Genomic DNA, 11,099 nt, shown 5'->3' on the forward strand with positions numbered 1-11,099 from the left:
AAAGTGGCTCAAGCACACCTTCTTTGATGCAAACTTTTCTGCTGCTTTTGCTGTGGAACGGGCTCATAGAGTGCCAGCGCAGCCCCTTGTTCCTGGTGTTGCTCCAAGACCTCTACTTGCCGGGAATGCTCAATTGCAAAGACCGGGACCTAGTCCTGATAAAAGCCAGGCAAAGGGGCCAAATCAACTTTGAGAATGTGGCTTTCTCAATATTCCCTGATTTCTCAATGGAACTGCAGAAACAGAGAGCCACCTTCACTGAAATTAAGAGGAAGATGAGGGAATCTGGGATTGTAACTTTCCGTGGCTTAAGACCGCATTCACATTGATCAGACTTGGACCGCGACTTGTCAGCCTGACAAGTCGCGGTCCGTCACGCTCCCATTGTGTAGTACAGGAGCCGTTCTAATAGGAGCGACACAAGTTGCTCCGACTTAGAAAAAGCGTCCTGTACTACTTCGGGGCGACCTGGAGGCGACTTGCATAGACATTAATTTTATGAAGTCCGTGCAAATCGCGCCGAAGTCGCGCTGCACGTGACATCACAGGTCGCCCCCTAAGTCGGAGCGACCTAGTGTGAACCAAGACTAACAGTCTTGCTTGAGGGTAATTGACAGTGGCAGAGTTCATTTATTTACAACACCAGGAGCTGCCCAGGATTGGTTTGCCATGAAAGGTTACCCTTCATAGCCTCTGGTCAAATGGATCTCCTTTTTTTCATCACTGATTCCCCTTTGTCTGGCATTCAGAGCTAGGAAGCAAAGATAATTTGGACTTTTAACATCCCTTTCTTACAAGTGTGTGCCTTCACTGATGTGCCTGTTGCACTCAGCGTTGTCTATCCCTTTTACTGCAATAGTTATTTGGAGTTTCTACAGCGATATCCCTTCTCACATCATCTCTGAATATTTACCTGTGGGGACAATGCTATGTGATGTTTGATCATCTGCTGTCACCTACTGGCGGACTGTGAATATTGCATCTTCAGTATTACTCCCCTGGATATTTGTTTATTTGGAGGCCTTGTGAGTTTGGCTAACAACTAATATATTTCAACATACAGCAGGAAAGTACATGAGCTGATATGATTTCTCTTGATGAGCATATCCCCATCACCCTATTACTTGTTGCCAGTATACATTGTTGATTTACCAGCTCTAAGGTCTTCTGACCTGGTCTTTACTTGGGTGAAAATATGCTTTATTGAATCTATGTGCCTCTGGATAATTTAATGTAGAGACTTTAACATTTGTTACTTGACCCTTTGCGGCCCCTTGCAGGCCAGTCTCAAGGGATACACCTCTAGTACTGATCCTTACAATATTTGATTATGAGGAGACTCTATGTTTTGCATATTGGGATTGACACTATACCACAAGTCTTTATTTTAATTGTGCCCTTTTTTTTTCTGTGTACAATTCTCAGGTGGACAAACAATGATAAGCAAGCTGTTTTCATAGAGGAGCATTACAGGCGGTAACATACAGTACATGAATTGCCCACACATATGCGGCTGCTATGTGCAGGTAATGCCCCATTGAAAGTGATATTAATATCAATGTTTTTGCATACTCTAACAGTATTGGTTATATATAGTTTTGCAATGGTCCAGACATTCCGGACAAATCACCAGTTTGGCTTAAGGCTTATTTTGCATATGCAATGTTTTATAGCTACTTGGAAGACCTTGATATTGCTATAGGTTTAGTTCACTTGATCTATGGCTAGCTACTGTAAGTTTATCTCTTGGAATGTAAGAGGTCTGGGTGCACCCCATAAACAGTCCCAGGTGTTCATCACCATTCTTAAAGCAAATGCACACCTTCAGGAAACGCATATGGTGCCTGAACACCTGGAACGCTTACACAAACCCTGGGTACAATGGATGGGACATTCATGTCATACCTCATATTACCCATTAGGGAGGTACGTGTTTATATGTACCCAAATTCACGCTCTACCTTTTGTCATTATGGGTATCTACAATCCCCCATTTGCCAATCTGCAGGTGGTGAAGGAGGCGATGGTGTTTACTGCATCGTACCCGGAGGCATATGTACTATGCATGGTAGATTTTAACCTTCTCCTGGATCCAGCCCTAGATAGACATGGTGACCCTTTGGTGACTCCCCCTCAGTATATGTCGGCCTTACATTCTCTTCTTGCAGAATTTGGGTGGAGTGATCTGTGGCGTAACCTCAATCCTTGCATCCTTGTGTTCTCCTGGTCTATCCCCAGCAGAGGAACTTTATCTAGAGTTGATCTTGCTTTGGGCAATGAAAGGCTTCTACCTAAGGTCTCTGACATTAGGTATCTACCGAGGGGAGTATTAGATAACTCGCCACTATTACTCACTGTTGATGTTGGATCAGTGGGGGTACATATACCATGGAGGGTACAACCCTCATTAACCACTTACCACAAATCGATGTAGCCCTACATAGGCTGAAATAAGTGGCTGTACTGGGGTGATGCCTGCAGCTATAGGCACCATCCCGGTACCATTTTTTTAGAGCCAGCGGTCAGCTTTCAGGAGGTAACAACCGATGCGGCTCAGGAGCCGCTCGATTGTTGCCCCAGTGAACGGGAGGGGATGCCCCCCCCCCTCCCGCGGCTCTGGCTGGGTCTCCTGTCCCACCGGGAGACCTGAGCAACTAGCCAGCGTGGCTTTGATCGGGTCTCTAATGACGTAACCCAGAGGCGGCGTCCATTAAGTCATGTCCGGGCTACTCGGCTGCTAAAGGCACCAAATTTAAAAAGTGCCTGTATTCAAAAATGCAGTTTTCGCCATTTTGAATACATTGAAGTGCAGTGGAGGGGTCTAGGGTCTTTTAAAACCCTGATCCCTCCATAAAGAGTACCTGTCACTGCCTATTGCTGTCACAAGGGATGTTTACATTGCTTGTGACAGCAATAAAAGTGATCAGATTTTTTTTTAAAAAAAAAACTGTGCTAAAATGAAAAAAATAAATAAGAAAAAAAAAAAAAAATTAACTGCCCCCGTTGCCGGGAGCTTGTGCACGAAAGAAAACGTATACAGAAGTTGCGCCCGCAAATTAAATCGCTGTTCAAACCACACATGTGAGGTATCACCGAGATCGCCAGAGCGAGAGCAATAATTTAAAAAAAAGAGCTACTCTGTAACTGTAAATGTTAAAAATGTTTAAAGCGTCACCTATGGAGATTTTTATTGACCGTAGTTTGTCGCCATTCCGCGGGTGTGCGCAATTTTAAAACGTAACATGTTGGGTATCTATTTACTCAGCGTGACATCATCTTTCACAATATACAAAAAAAATGTTTAGTTTTTTTTTAAATACAGTGAAGTGTAATTTTTCCAAAAAAATGGCATTTGAAAGACTGCTGCGCAAATACTGCGTGACAAAAAATATTGCAATGACTGCCATTTTATTCTCCAGAGTCTTTGCTAAAAAATATATATAATGTTTGGGGGTTCTAAGTAATTTTCTAGCAAAAAATACTGATTTTAACTTGTAAACAACATGTGTCAGAAATGGGCTCGGTCCTTAACCACTTAAGCCCCGGAGGATTTGGCTGCTAAACGACCAGGGGCTATTTTGCGATTCGGCACTGCGTGACTTTAACGGACAATTGCGCGGTCGTGCGACGCTGTACCTAAACGAATTTGGCGTCCTTTTTTTCCCACAAACAGAGCTTTCTTTTGGCGGTATTTGATCACCTATGCGATTTTTTGATCACGCGCTATAAACAAAAAAAGAGCGTAAATTTTGCAAAAATAGCAATATTTTTCCCTTTTTTTTAATATGAAATTCCCCCCCAAAAAAATGTAAAAATCAAAATTTTTTAACATTTTCGGCCAATTTGTTTTATGCTACCTATGTTTGGTAAAAAAAAAATCGCAAAAAGCGTATTTTGATTGGTTTGCGCAAAAGTTATTGCGTTTACTAACTAAGGGAAAGATTTTTGTCATTTTTGTTGTTTTTTTTTTAACGCGTAATGGCGGCGATCTGCGATTTTTTTTGCGGTACTGCGACATTGGGGCGGACAGATCGGACCCTTTACTGACATTTTTGACACTTTTGGGGTTACCAGTGACATTTCTACAGTAATCAGTGCTATATATATGCACTGTTACTGTAAAAATACACTGGTAGTGAAGGGGTTAACTTTATTTGAGAGGGAGGGGCTGTGTGTGTCCCTAGGGGCGTGATTCTTACTGTGATTGGCTGTGGCTTCAGCTGTATGCAGAGTGATCAACGGATCTACATAGTAGATCCATATGATCAGCTCTCATACAGAGGGGAGAATGACAGGCAGCTTGTTTACACAAGCTGCCTGACTTTCTCCCTCTCCCCCGCCGATCGCAGAGAGGCCGGCGGACATCGGGTCCGCCGGTCACACGCGCGGGGGGGTCCGTGACCACGCAGGAGCGGGAGCGCGCCTCCGGCGGCGCGCGCTCGCTCCCTAGACCCTCACAAGCTAGTGACGTAGCCCTACGTCACTTTGCCTGTGAGGGGCTGACCGCCGACGTAGATCGGCGTGCGGCGGTCGGCAAGTGGTTAAAGCGGAGTTCCACCCTGGGAATACTTTTTTTAATAAAAATACCCCCGGGACAGTCAGGGCTAGTACATTCCACAATGGCTAGCCTCTGATCTGTCCCGGGTTGCACTTACCTTTTAGGAGAAATACTTACCTTGAAAAAGTATTCTCCAGAGCTGCCATCTCAGGTGTGGGCAGCTTGAAGCCAGCGCGATCCTCTTCTGCGTCCTCTTCCTTCTTCTTCGGTCCCACGATGCACTGCACCGGCCCCGCCGTCACTTCCGTTGTGCGCGCGTCATCCCTCCCAGCTTCTGGGCATGTCCAGAAGCTGTTTAGAAGGGAATGACGCGCGCGCACCGGAACTGACGTCGGGGCCGGTGCAGGCGCATTGATTCCTGGGAGCGATGACGTTCAGCTCCCAGGAATAATTGCAAAAGCCAGGAAGTGACGAATCGCCGTGGCCGCCGAGGGGAGGAAGAAGGAAGTAAGGTAAGTATATTTTCTCTACAAGGTAAGTAAAAAAAAAAAAAAATTGCGATTATCCATTTGTTTTTCAGGTGACCCGGAGCGAGAAGATGGAGGTAAGAATAAATTTAGGGTGGAACTCCACTTTAAGTGATTAATAGGATCTAACAATAGGATACCAGATCAATTGCATGCTTTCCTGTAGGCACATGGAAAAGCTAGAGATTTGATCTACTGGGACACTCTGAAAGCGTACCTGAGGGGGGCCCTCAGATCCACCATCTCATTGTAATGTTCTGGTACCTTTGGTACCCTAATTCCACTTTTCCTAAGTGTATGCGCCCCAGCATTCTCTTTTGGTAAGGTGCGCATACACCTTTAAGACCGATGCTGTCATCACTGAGCGCCGCTGGAGCGGCTATTTCAACCTCCGGAGGTCTCACTCACATGTTCGTTCAACGCCGCATAATCTGCCTTGAAGCTCTCATGCTTGCAAGCATACCTCGCTATCGGAACCACGCTGCTGATCCCTGTATCCCGCTACCGGATCATCCGCTCTTACCGAACCTCTCCTCTACTACATTGCTACTAGTGATAAGTACCCCACAGGGGAAACCTCTATAACCTTCATACTAAAGCTTACACTATCTAGCTCTGCATACTAAGGACTATTACTACATCTGCATTAACTAAGATTGCTAGCTCTTGAGCCTAATACCATCTGCTCTTGCACTGGGTTGGTCTATCCTGTATGTTCACCTGCTACTCTATCATCTGCTACCATACATGATTGCTAAACCTATCTGCATCCCATCTGCTACTATCTTACTTTCAAGAACATTCCTTTCAAGTGTCTGTCATCTACCATCTCTACCCAACCTGTCTCTTCAGCCTATCATCACTATATTACTATACATATAAGTCACTCTAGGAACATCTTATTGAGTGTGTGTATCTACTTGCTGAATTGAGACTATCCACACATGATGAGTCTTGGGAGTTGGGATTGGTGTCTCAGCGTTTCTCTACATGACTACTGAAGTGGAATATTTCTGCAGCTGTAAATCCACATTATACATAAAACGCAGGAGCATTACAGTTTGAACGAACCTCAAATGGATTCAGCAGAAATAACCACTGAGGTGACACAATTAAAACAGCAAGTAACTGCGTTAATACACGCACTTGCTGAATTAAGAGAAGAAAATCAGGCTCTGACGCAGCAGGTAACCAGACTGACACAACTTACCACTGCTCAGTCCCCTGAACCCAAAATAAATCCTCCTTTGGTATTTACAGGCGATCGCAAAAAATTTCGCGAATTTAAAAACGCATGTGAGTTACTTTTCTTGCTAAAACCCCGTACCTACCTTACTGATCACATTAAGGTTTGTACTATTATTTCTTACCTAACAGGCGATCCTCGGGCCTGGGCAGACTCTCTTTTTGAGAAAAACGATCAGCTTCTCAAATCCTATGCCTTATTTCTAGCAGAACTTACTAGCCTATATGATGATCCCAATAGGCAGAGTACTGCCGATCTTCAATTAAGGTCCTTGAAACAAGGTAGGAGACCTGTGGAAGACTTTGTCGCAGAATTCAAGAGATGGACCCTTGATTCAGAATGGAATGATGCATCTCTGAAAACTCAATTTAGGCTTGGCCTATCAGAGGCCGTTAAAGACGAGCTCGCCCGAGCGGATCTGCCAAAAACCCTGGATGCATTGATACAACTCAGTATCACCATAGATAGAAGACTACGAGAAAGAAAGGCTGAAAAAATGGGAATGCCATTATCCAGTTCTTCTCGGATTTCGGCCGATGACCCCACTCCTATGGAGGTAGGAACCATACGCCCACCTCTATCAACTATGGAAAGAGCCAGAAGACGATCTGGTAATCTCTGCTTGTACTGTGCATCCCCGGATCACAAGATAAACGTCTGTCCCCTAGTCTACAAAAAGAAGGGTGAGTGTTCACATGTCCTCCTAGGGGGATTGACAACTTCAATTACTAACCCTTACCTTTTTGTTTGCTTAACATTAGAGTGGGACCAGAACAGGATTACTACTAAGGCCATGATTGACACAGGATCTTGTGGAAATTATATTGACATACGTTTTGCTGCTTTAAATAAAGTCCCTATTATTTCTAAACCTAAACCTGTCTCAGTGAGTCTTATTAACGGTGTTCCTTTATCCTCTGGTCCGATCACTGATCAGACACAGGCACTCCTAGTCACTACTAACGGGTCTCATATGGAGACCACTACCTTCGACCTAAAACCTTCACCCCACTTTCCCATTGTTTTGGGACTTCCCTGGTTACACACACATCAACCAACCATAGATTGGAAGGAACGGACCCTGGCCTTCCTCTCTTGCTATTGCGAGGGTACGTGTAACCTCCCGTCTTCCGGGAAGATCCTGTCTGTGGTGACAGATGAGATTGCACCACTATGTTATCAGGATCTCTCTGAGGTTTTTCTTGAGAAAAATGCTCAAGCACTACCTCCCCATCGAGACTACGATTGTAGTATTGATCTACTCCCAAATAGCAATCCTCTTTCACAGGATGAACTTTCCCATCTCAAAGAATATTTGGATGAGAATTTGAAAAAAGGTTTTATTAGACCTTCCACTTCTTCCACAGCAGCAGGACTCTTTTTTGTCCGCAATAAGGACTCAAGTCTCAGGCCTATCATCGACTATAGGCAATTGAATGCTATTACAATAAAAGATCGCTATCCTTTACCGCTTATCCCTGAGCTCATTGAGCAGGTGCGTGGAGCTACCTATTTTTCAAAATTGGACCTGAAAGGAGCATACAATCTCATTCGAATCCGTGATGGACACGAGTGGAAGACTGCATTCAGAACCAGATACGGATTGTTCGAATATCTTGTAATGCCATTCGGGCTATGCAACGCCCCTGCAGCCTTTCAACGATTTATAAACGATATTTTCAGAGACTTACTAGATGTCTGTGTTGTGGTATATCTGGACGATATACTTATATATTCACGATCCTTGTCTGAACACATAAGACATGTAAGACTAGTATTATCGAGATTGCTTGCACACAACCTATACGTGAAACTGAAAAAATGCTTGTTTCATAAAGAAGAGGTACTGTTTCTAGGCTACATCATATCCAAAACAGGAATCAAGATGGACATGAGTAAGATATCCTGCATTCAGGATTGGCCTACACCAACCACCCGCAAGGCGCTACAGCGATTCCTTGGATTTTCTAATTTCTACAGGAAATTCATCAGGAACTTCTCTGCCATTGTGAGACCCCTCACACAGCTCACTAGCATTAAGAGACTGTTCAAATGGTCAGATGAAGCAAATAAAGCTTTTCACCTGTTAAAGACAAGGTTTACTTCTGCTCCCATACTACGCCATCCAGACCCATCCCTCCAATACATTCTGGAAGTAGATGCGTCAAACATGGCGGTAGGAGCAATACTCTCCCAACGACCAACTAACACTTCACCACTCCATCCAGTCGCCTTCTTTTCTAAATTCTTAAGCAGTCCAGAGGTAAATTACCCCGTGGGTGAAAAGGAACTGATTGCTATAAAATTGGCTCTGGAGAATTGGCGACATCTACTCGAAGGCACCCGATTACCAATACTTATATACACGGACCATAAAAATCTTCAATATCTTCAGACTAACAAAACTCTCTCTCACCGACAGGTACGATGGTCACTATTCTTTCTAAGGTTTAACTTCCTAGTGACCTACACACCTGCAGATAAGAACAAAAAGGCGGATGCACTATCACGACTAACTGAAGAAAACTACTTCGAAATCCCTTCCGTTCCTATAATACCTCACAAGAGTATTATTGGAGTTGTCCGTTCTTTGAAGGAAGAGGTTTTGCATGGTATAAGTTTGGATTCACCCCCACCACAACTAAATACCGATGCAGAAGGCTTCCTCTACTACAACGACAAACTTTACATACCACCTACCATGCGCACCAAGATCTTGGAATTATCGCATGATGTGCCTATGGCAGGACATATGGGTATGACAAAGACTCTTAATCTGATTACCAGACAATTCTGGTGGCCTGACATGAAAACATCTATACAAAAATTCGTCTCTTCATGCAATGTCTGTGCCAGGTCCAAAATTGACACTACGAGACCATCCGGTCTACTATGCAGTCTACCAATACCCCAAACTCCATGGGAAGTTGTGTCCTTGGACTTTATAGTAGAACTACCTCCTTCCAAAGGATTTAATACCATCTTGGTGTCAGTGGACCACCTGACAAAGATGGCACATTTCATTGCTATTCGCAGACTACCTTCGTCCAAACAAACGGCAGAACTCCTGATGAAACATGTCTTTAAGTTACATGGTATCCCAAAAACTCTTCTGTCTGACCGTGGATCACAATTTATTTCCAAGTTCTGGCAAGAACTATGTCACATACTACGAATTGAGCGGAAGCTCACTTCTCCTTACCATCCGCAGACCAACGGACAGACTGAAAGAGTCAACCAATGCATCGAGCAATATTTACGTTGTTACACTTCTTACCAACAGGATGATTGGGTGGATCTTCTCCCTCTGGCAGAATTTGCCTACAACAACGCAACCCACAGTACGACCAAGCAGAGTCCGTTCTACTTGAACTATGGGTTTCATCCCTCTATTCTTCCACCACGCATCCTTCCTTCAAATAACCCAGTAGCCTCAGACTATCTTACCCAAATAAAGGACTCTCTGGGTTTGCTTAATACTACCATTGCACACGCTCATAGTCAACAAAAGAAGTACTATGATCTTCGCAGAAGACCTTCTCCTCAGTATGCTATTGGGGACCTCGTTTGGCTCTCAACCAAAAATTTAAGACTGAAAATCCCTAGCAAAAAGCTTGGACCTCTCTTCTTGGGACCTTTCCCAATCAAGAAACTTATTGGAAAAGCTGCAGTACAGCTTACATTGCCAATAGACCTCAAAATACATCCCATTTTCCATGTGTCGCTACTGAAGCCCCATGTTCCTGACCAAGGAATAAGGCCTACTATCCCACTTCCTCCTCCTATACAAGTTGAAGGTGGAGAAGAATATGAGATAAAAGAGATTCTGGATTCTCGTATCCACAGAAGAAAACTTCAATACTTAGTTCGATGGAAGAACTATGGGCCCCAAGACGACACCTGGCTAAACACCTCTGACATACATGCCCCTAGATTAATCCGCAACTTTCATGCAAAGTACCCAGACAAACCAGCTCCAGAGGGCTTCAGGAGCCGGCCTTAAGGGGGGGGGGGGGGTACTGTAATGTTCTGGTACCTTTGGTACCCTAATTCCACTTTTCCTAAGTGTATGCGCCCCACCATTCTCTTTTGGTAAGGTGCGCATACACCTTTAAGACCGATGCTGTCATCACTGAGCGCCGCTGGAGCGGCTATTTCAACCTTCGGCGGTCTCACTCACATGTTCGTTCAACGCCGCATAATCTGCCTTGAAGCTCTCATGCTTGCAAGCATACCTCGCTATCGGAACCACGCTGCTGATCCCTGTATCCCGCTACCGGATCATCCGCTCTTGCCGAACCTCTCCTCTACTACATTGCTACTAGTGATAAGTACCCCACAGGGGAAACCTCTATAACCTTCATACTAAAGCTTACACTATCTAGCTCTGCATACTAAGGACTATTACCTACATCTGCATTAACTAAGATTGCTAGCTCTTGAGCCTAATACCATCTGCTCTTGCACTGGGTTGGTCTATCCTGTATGTTCACCTGCTACTCTATCATCTGCTACCATACATGATTGCTAAACCTATCTGCATCCCATCTGCTACTATCTTACTTTCAAGAACATTCCTTTCAAGTGTCTGTCATCTACCATCTCTACCCAACCTGTCTCTTCAGCCTATCATCACTATATTACTATACATATAAGTCACTCTAGGAACATCTTATTGAGTGTGTGTATCTACTTGCTGAATTGAGACTATCCACACATGATGAGTCTTGGGAGTTGGGATTGGTGTCTCAGCGTTTCTCTACATGACTACTGAAGTGGAATATTTCTGCAGCTGTAAATCCACATTATACATAAAACGCAGGAGCAT

This window comes from Pelophylax lessonae (genome assembly GCF_965119305.1).
Source record: "Pelophylax lessonae genome assembly, chromosome: 4".
NCBI lineage: Eukaryota > Metazoa > Chordata > Amphibia > Anura > Ranidae > Pelophylax > Pelophylax lessonae.